Consider the following 9,661-nt stretch of genomic DNA (forward strand, 5'->3'; position numbering starts at 1 on the left):
TACAAGAACATTAGAACACTAACTGCTGTTCCATATGCTAAGGAATTATGTTCTATTGTTTTTGTATTTTAATTTTATATGATTCCAAAAGACGTTACTATTATTGCTTTATACAGTTGACATTTATGTAGATTACTTACATATCCATTTTGTTGTTCTTTATTTCTCTTAATCATGGAACTTCTGTCTGGGATTCTTTCTCTTTGGAAAATACTCTTCAATATTTCCTTTAGTATAGGTTTGCTGGTGGAAAATTCTCTTGGTTTTGGTTGGTCTAAAATTTTCTTTATTTTACCTTAACTGAGGGGGTATGATTTGTCCCTGGTCTAGAATTTTTGGTGGACAGTTCCCATCCCCACTTCAGGGGTTACTGTTCTATTGTCTTCTGACTTCCACTTTTTCTTTTGAAAAATGTTATCAGTATTTATTTTATTTTGCTCTTTGAAAGTAATCTGTCTTCATAGTTCTGGCTGCTCTAAGGTCACCTATTTGTCTAGCTTCATTGGTTTAAGTAGCATATAAACAATTTTTAAAATCTTAATTCCTATTCACAGGCATTTCTTAAATATGTGATTTGATATCATTTGTCTGTTGGGGGAAATATAAACATTACTTCTTTATATGTTGCTTTTGCCTTGTTCTCTTCTCTTCCTTTGGGAAGTCTATTTACACAACTTTTAGATATTATCTGTTCCTGTGTTTTTGACCCTCATTTCTTTGTTTTCCTTCCCTAAGTTTCTCTGCACTTTATTCTTGAATATTTTATATTTTATTCTGACTTCTCTTCCATTCATTAATTGTCATTCGGTTGTTTCTAAACACTACTAAATCCACCCCTTAAATTCTTAATTTTGGTTAGTGTATTTTTCCTGCTTTATTGAGATACAAGTAACATATATAACATGGTATAAGGTATACAAAGTGTTGATTTGAAACACTAATATGTTGTAAAATGCTTACCACCATAACACCTTCATCAGGTCACATAATTGCCATTTCTTTTTCTTTGGCGAGGACATTTAGAATCTACTCTCTTAGCAACTTTTAAATGAACACACACACAAAAAAACCAGTTTATTAACTATAAGCACCATGATGTACATTAGACCCCCAAAACTTTATACTGAAAGTTTGTATCCTTTAACCAACATGTCCCCATTTCCCCCACCTCCCAGCTCCTGGCAAACACCATTCTATATTTCTATGGGTTTAGCTTTTGCAGATTCCACATGTTTTAAAATTTACACTGTAATATTTTTTTTTTTAGTTTCTAGTTCTCTGCCAAAAGTTTTAATCCTGTCTTATTTTTTTAATATGTTTTATGCATAGTTATTTTAAAGTATTATCCCCTTGTAGAACTATTATAATAGTTTCTCTTGTTTCCAGTAATATTGTCTTGTCTTTTCATGTACATTTTAGTTTTGATTGAGCATTAGACATAGCATATGAGCAATAGAAAAAATATTTTGGATCCTAGGAAGTTTCTCCATAGAGAAATACACATGTACAATTCTGGCACTCATTTGGGGATGCTGGCTATCCTATATCTACTCCATTCAATTTAGGGACTACAGATTCAAAGACTTTATTACTTCTTATGGTATCTATCTATCTATCTATCGAAAGAAATAATTATTGCATAGCCTTTCGGTATCCAAGTCCAGGTTTCCGTGGGTTCCATATAAAAATTTCTGTCCTTTTATTTCTATGTTAGCTATGGTGTTTCTGTTCCTGTTATAGCAGCAGTGGTTTCTTAATGGGACCGCTTACGCATATGGTTTTGACAGATGATCCTGGCTGCAGGGCCTCAAATCTATTCTCTTCCATAATATATGTGATTCTCAGTATCATTAGTGAATGAATTTCCTATTTATATTTGCCAGGGTTGACTTTGTGGCTTGTAATTACAAAATCTGATAGAAATCAATGAACTTAACTATCTGTCTGGGAAAGTTTCCATTTACTATCATTCATTTTCCCAAATTATTCTGGGAAATTCTTATAGTTTCCCATGTGAACTTAAAAGTCATTCTGTTCAGTTAAATCACAATTTAGGTTTCTGACCGAAAAGGTTAATTTGTGTAGGACTGGCATTTTTAATAATATGAGTTATTTCCACAAAGATGATATTTCTAATTACCTGGTCCTTTTTTTACTCCTTAATAAAGTGTGGTGATAATCCTCATATTAGACCACCTACCGTTCTTTTATTTATTTTGATTTTTTGGTTTTGATGTTATTGAGCTACGGTCTTCTATTTTTCCTCCATTTCCATTTCAAAGTATTGGTTGTTAATATAGAGTCTATAGACTTTTACATATTTATTATGCATATTTAAGTGCCTTATCGAAGTCTGTTACTTATTCTAAAAGGTGACTGCTTGTTATATTTTAATTATGTATCTTGAGTTTTTTAGGTCTATAATCCTATGTAGGCTTCTTTTTCTCATTATTTATTTGAACAGAAATATTCAAGTAGTTGCGATTTATATGGTATTTCAGATATTTTTGGAAAATATTCATTCTCATAACTAGGTAGGCTTCTCTTCCTACTTTATTTGAAAAATATATTAAGAATGGTAGCTGAGTTTTAGAAAATTAAGTATTTTGAAATTATATTTTACTTTTCAGTATGATAATTTAATAAGTTATAATACATTAACAAGCATAACAAGCTATGTTTCTTAATGTTGAAACATCTTCATTTTTAGAATACTCCACCTGAGGATGACATATTGCTATATTTATTGAATTTGATTTGTTCAAATTTAGAAGTTTCAACTTTATATTTACAAATGAAATTATATATTTTCATATACCTTTAACATGGCTAGAATTTACAGATATGATGGGTTTAAAAATGAGTTGGGAAGCTGTCATTTTTCTGTGGCTTCTAACAGATTAAAACACATAGATGTTATTTTAGTCAAAATAATGATTAGTTACAAAAACTATGTGAGCATTGAACCTTTCTATTTTCATTAGACTTTTATCAATCTTCCCCATTTCTAATAGACTTTGTCATGTGTTCTCATGTTATATTTTTACGTAGCTGTTGGTCTTTCTTTTTTAAGAACAAAACGTCTGTCTCTAAAATTCTCCTAACAAAGTTTTACCTGTATACCATAAATTTTGATATAGTTTAGGTTTTCACTTAACTTTTTAATGACTTATAGTTTTGTTTTTATTTTCACTTTGATTCAAGAGTGTTTTGCTCATGGTGCCGTTTGCAACCATGACAAAGCCACAAAAATTAATATTATTTTAATGATTGTTCTAGTAAGCCAACTGTAAGAGGATTGGTCCCCAAGTCTCAGGCTTTTCTGGTGTAAAAGAGTAGAAACAGGAGTGAGGACAGACTTCTTTCAGTAGACTGGCAGTGCACACACAGTGCACTCTTCCTCTGAGAACACTGGTGCAAGCAGTCTCCAGCAGCACCTCTGTTCTTTAACAGGCTTCCCAGACAACAGAACACTTTTGCTGTTCTCTCCTCTAGATAATTCAAGGCCTCAGAAACACTAATTTATTCCTGGGTTTCACATTAGGTTTATTTTTCAAGTTGTTCTAGCACAGAGTTGGGAGGAAAAAGGTGTCATGAAATGCATTCAACAAGCTATCTTCAGTGATATAATTTTTTTCCTCGAGATATTTTTGGAAACTCTGCTCATTATCACCCCTTCCACTACTGTTATCTTAATTGAAATCCTTATTAGCACTACCCTGGCGTGCTGAAATCTTTTCTCAACTGGAGTATCTCCTGCTTGTATCCCCTAAAACCAATCTGTCTTCCATATTCACAAAAAAATTTTTAAACAAATATATGAACTTTACTGCCACAACTTTCAGTGGTTCCCATTGCTTACAAGATCGCCATAAATTCCACATTGCTCAGGATGACTTATAAGACCTTTTCAAACCTGGGTAGCCTATTATTAAAAATAATCTGAAATTCCCACACTCTACTTTCTCCATGCAGTAAATCTATCTTCATCACTTTCTCGAGCTAATATACTTTTTCATAGCTCAAATAATCAAACCTTCAAATCAGTTGCTTTTTTTTTCTCTCTTGGATCACTTTTTCAGATATTACTATTCATTTATTCTAATACCAGGATCAGTTATGGCAACTGGACATTTATGCTAATAATATATTTCTGCATCTCTCCTTTTTTAACTGGTCTGGATGATCTTTCATGTCAAGACCATGTCTCATCATTATACCAAAGAGCAGACTTTTAAAAAAATAATTTAAATAAATTATAAATATCTAATTTATCATGTCGCAACATTTTCTCAAGTTTTCAAATTTTAGTTCGCTATTTTATATTTAATTCATTATTTCTTAAGGATGGCAAAATTTAGGGGCATAAATACCATAAATTGTAGGCTAGAGTGTAAAATGGATGAAGAACTGGGATTGTCCAATGAAATAAATCTTTTTAATTAAAATTGGTCTGCAAGAAGTCCACATCAAAAATAATCAGAAGTGATTATCAACCTTAACATGTAACTAGCACAAGGGTAAATCTGTGACTGCCACAAAATCTAGCAAGGCCTAGTAAAAAGCTTAACTAGCTCCTGGCCAAAATATTAGGTTCTTATTTCCATATTGCTCCTGTTAGAAAAAAGATAAACATGTAAGTCCAGCATCTGTGTCTTGGAGTTGCCAAGAACATCTACTGAGTGACTATCCTTTTGGCTTAAATAATAAAACATATCGAAAGGGAGTGCAAAAAGAGACTACTTCAGCATTGCCAACATAAGAGGTATGGGCCAAGCCTGTATCGCACTGCAATAGCCAATTAGTCGTGTAAACTGCATTTTGCCAATAAGAAGGCATCACTGTATTTGGAATCTGCAAATATCATGCATCTCTACAGCATATTACACTTGGAGGTAAAGGTGAAAATTCCATTTTTTTGTAATTGGTTTTACTGTTAACATTTACTTTATGACTTTGGAAGACAACTTAGACATAATGAGACAGGCAGAGCAAACCATTATGATTATCTTTAGTGTAAGTGGACCAAATAAGTGGCAACGCATTGTCATTGATCAGTGGGACTTTAGGAGGTTAGGGAGAGAATGATCTTGTGACTGTGTAAGTAAAATCTATTGCCTTTATTTGCAGGGAGAAGGAAAGGCAATCTTTTATATGGAAGAATAATTACTCCTTGTGGAATATCTAAGTACTCAGGATAAGGTAACATACAGAAGACAATAGTTTTATTTTCAAGTGGAATTATCTTCATTTATCTTATTTACTCAGGAATCATTAAGGCAAAGTGGAATCAGGGAGAAAAAGGTGGATGAGATGACATGAAGTACAGTATCTAGACTCACACATACACACAGAAAAAACAAATAATCTATTCAAAGTTTGAGCATATTTGCATTTATCTAATTAATTGTAGATGAATTCAGAAGTGAAATGGAAGAGTGATTTAGAGAAAATTTTGCATATAACCTAGTAAGAAAAATCTGTGAAACCAGGCACTTTGAAAGAATCTTATTTTTCAGGTGATGTGGGAGGTAGGATATCCAATCTATAGCTTAACTATTCCCTCAGGCCACAGTTTCCAAAGTGCTGTCCACAGAACCCAAGCTCACAGGATATTAATATACACCGTGAATAAAGTGTTCACTACCCAAATAGATTCTTAAAATATTTAGGATAGTCAAAGTTAAATAAAATTATTAGTGTAATATTTTGCAGAACCTTTAATGTGAAATTATAAAATTTCAAAGGAGACTGAGGAAGTAAAATTTCCAAATGTATTTAACCAGTAATTATCTCAATGAGCTTCTTGCAGCACTAATCTTCCATGAAACAAATTTTAGGAAACAGTCTTGACATATGTTTATCCATCTATGTTGCCAAACTGTTTTCAGCAGTTTCTTATAATATTTTCTATTGTTCTGTAATAAATTTTTTGTTTGTTTGTTTCTCACTGTATAAGACCGCAAAGAGTCTAGAAAGTTAAATTTGTATCGTTTGGCTGATAGGAAAAGTTAGAATAAATACATATTTTTAAAACTATTAATACTCTTTTGCTTGGTCTGTAGCCTTCCTTCCAGTCTGTGTAAAATTAAAAACAAAAGGAAACAGTGCTTCCTATTTTCAACATTCATTTCAAAATTGACATGAAAGGTTATGTGAACTCTTTTAATGAAGTTCAGAATTTCAACCGCTGACTTCTCGTCCATCACCACACAGCCCAGAAGGCAGTTGGGTACGAGAGTTAAAGCGCTCAAAGAATACAACGGTCAACCAAGAATCTTATCTCCAAAGAAATAAAACCCTGTATCTTTCAAAATAAAGACAAAGACATTCCCACATAAAAACAGAGAGGATGTGTTAGTTAATACCAGCTATCCCTTAAAGGAAATACTAAGTTCTTAGGCTGAAAGCAAGTGACTCCAGATGGTAACTCTAATCCATGTGAAAAAAAAAAAAGAGCACAAGTAAAGGGAATTATGTAATTATAAAATACAGTATTAATGCATGTCTTCTCCTCTTCACTGGTTAAAAAACAACTGTTTAAATAATAACGATAGTAAGTGCAGGTTTTTAAAAATCTCTCCTTTCTATTGCGCCTCACACGTCTAGGTCCACCTACCTTCTCAGGTGCCTTCCATTACCAATGATCCCTTCTGTGCGTAACCGCTTCTCATTCAGATAATTCCATTGAATAGATGGATAAGCTCAGTCAAGTTTATCGCATTTTGAAAATCACACCGTGAAACGCCTCATGATTCCATATTCCCATTAGCTACCGCTTTGCCTTTTTCATTCACAATCGTCATTCACACAAAGTCTCGTCACTTCTCGCTTCCTCATCTCTACTTGCCTCTCAATTCGCCTGGGTCGGCCTCCGCGAACCTCACCATCACCATCACCACCACCACCACCACCACCACCACCGCCCGCTTCGTGGCGCTGCCAGCGGCCGGCCGGCGGATTCCGCTGGGGCACGCACAGCCCCGGCCGTACCTCAGGGAGAGACTGAATGCGACCCAAGGCGCGGCGGGTGAGCCCACAATTCCTAGCGGCAGCCCAGTCTCGCGGGATCTGGGAGCACGGCATCCGGCACGCGAGCCGCGTGAGGAGAAGCAGGTGGGCGCCTCACGGCGAAGGCCGCTTCTCCAGGCTCCTCATGAGGGATTTATTTGCCTGATGCCACCTACCTCGCCATTCCTGAGGCTCTCGGGTTCCTCGACACCCTGTACCCAGTCGCAGTGTGCCCAGGCTTCGGCCAGGTGCGTGGGACAGTGATCCTGACCAGACGCTGGGCACAGGTGGCCCCAATCGAAGCTGTAATGAGAGAGTGAATTGCCCATATGGGGCCGCCAAACTCTAGCTATCCGAGATTCCCGAGGGCCCCGGGCGGCCACGCTGGCTCTGGCACAGAACGCCGGGGCCCCAGTCTGATGTCTGTGACGTTCCAGGGACGCGGCAACCTGAACGCGCCATTCTGTTCTGAGGTCCGAGAATGAGGTGTGCGGTGCCGGCAGAGGACCTGGCCGGAGCCCGCCTCGTAACACCTGGTTCTGTCAATTTGGGCCACCTTGCACCACCCGTCTACAGCCATCGTCTTCATTCTGCCCTTCCTGCAGACGTGAGTACAGTGCCCTCCAAACAACACTTTCCTCTATGTCCGTGCCAGCCACAGACCGTGTCACCCTCACCTGCTGAGGACGTCCTGTAGCTAAAGGAGCGGGGCACCACAGCTTTGCCATTGCCTGGGTATACACAGATTTAGGGCCCCGAGGGAATGGCGGGACTCCATCTGCGCACCCTAGAGAAGGGCTCACTGACTCTTGGTCTGTATAGTCCACAGGGCACCTGCATTTCACTGGCACACAGCCACCTTTCAAAACAACAGCTTGATACCAGAACTATGGCTGAGTAGGCATTCTCACAAGGGCTGGGCAAGATGGCCTTCCCAGTACAAGTTGAGCCCAAGGGAAGAAACGGTCCTTACTCCAGGAACCCAAGGTGTATTAACGAGTACACAGACTAACTGTAGCTGGACCTAAGGCACCTTAGCCTCCCCATCCTGGACACTGCTCTCCAAGAAAAAGCAAGAGGCTCAGTTAAATAGTGCACTTAAGGCAGTAAGAGATTAAGAGAGGAAACAAATGCATGCAAACGCACACATGCGTGCACACATTCACACACAAATACAAAAACAAAACACAAAAACCACTCAGACACTCACACATTTTCAGGACCAGTTGTTCTTACTTTCAACTGTGATTTAAAAACAAACAAACAAACAAGGCTGTCTCTCTATGTTATTAAGTGGTATCTTCCATCATTTTTAGTTTGACACAATATCCTCCTGCTCTATTTTCTCTATGGTCACTCCTTCACAGTATTCACTGGATCACTTTCTTCAGGGATTAATTTGCTGAAGATACAGCCCTAGTCATTCTTTTCTTCCTCCCCAGTCAGTCTTACTCCAGTCATCATGATTTCAATGCTAAAAATATACATCAGACATCATTTGAGTTCCAGAATCATATATCCACTGGCCTGATTGCCATTTTCATTTAGATGTCATGTCAAGCATTATGTTGTCGCCTCTCAGCTCTAAACTCACTCTTCCATGCTCTACTTTGTGATACTATAGCTGAGACTCTGAAACTACATTTCTTCTTTGCCAACTGGATTCCCCTTAGCCTCTGCAAATGTGGTATTAGGGAAAGACTGAAGGCTGAGAGAAGTGTGTCAATCACTTTCTATTTCTTTGTGTGTGTTTGCTTCTGATGGACAAACTGCTACTTGTTTGAAGTTACTCAGTGTCGCTTCTTCACTCCAGCAACACAGTTTCTTTCCTATATTCAGTAACAGTAACTGTATCCAGTTTGCATATTTTCGTACACTTGCAGAAAGAACTTCAATTCAAGGGCACCAGAACCAGCTATCAGTGCCTGCTTCTCAAAGGTGTATGTCCCTCTCACTTACTGCAGGCCAATTTAGGCACTTCCTGCTCAGAGATATGACTCAGATTTCTTAAGACTCCTCTAAAAACCTACATTTTTCTTGGCATTCCCTTTATTCCCTCAGCTAGAAGGATGGTAGTCATTCCTGCAGTTTACATCTCTGTGATCTCTTAAATTTTTTTCTTTATGCTTTCATTAGTTAATAATTTTATACCCAGTTCAACATTTTTTTTTTTTTATTAAATTCTCTTTTGAAACTACTGGTGTGCTTTTTGTCTCCTAAGTGGATTTTAAATGATACAGATGCTTAAAGCCCTCCAAACTCAATTTTCTAACTCATGATCCATCCCGAAAAGCCTGACCCTCTTTCAGCATTCTTGGTCTTACAGAATAGCATCACTATTTCTACAGTTGTGCAAGCATAGATCTAGGATTCACCCCGACCTTCTTCCTCTCCCTCATCATATCCTTATATAGAGTCTATCAGGAAGTCCTTTCAGTGTTACCTTCTAACTCTTTTGACTCCATTTTTTTTTTCTATCTCCACAGCCACCATCATATCTAAAGCTATCATCATTTCTTACTAAACCCCAACAAAATTATTCAATGCATTATCTTTGCTCTAAGAATGGAACAGAATCCTCATAATGGTTACAGGGCTCTGCATAACTTTGCTCCTCCCTTCCTCTCTTTCCTTAATCAGCTCCCTTTCT

This window comes from Pteropus vampyrus, unplaced genomic scaffold (genome assembly GCF_000151845.1).
Source record: "Pteropus vampyrus isolate Shadow unplaced genomic scaffold, Pvam_2.0 Scaffold49, whole genome shotgun sequence".
NCBI lineage: Eukaryota > Metazoa > Chordata > Mammalia > Chiroptera > Pteropodidae > Pteropus > Pteropus vampyrus.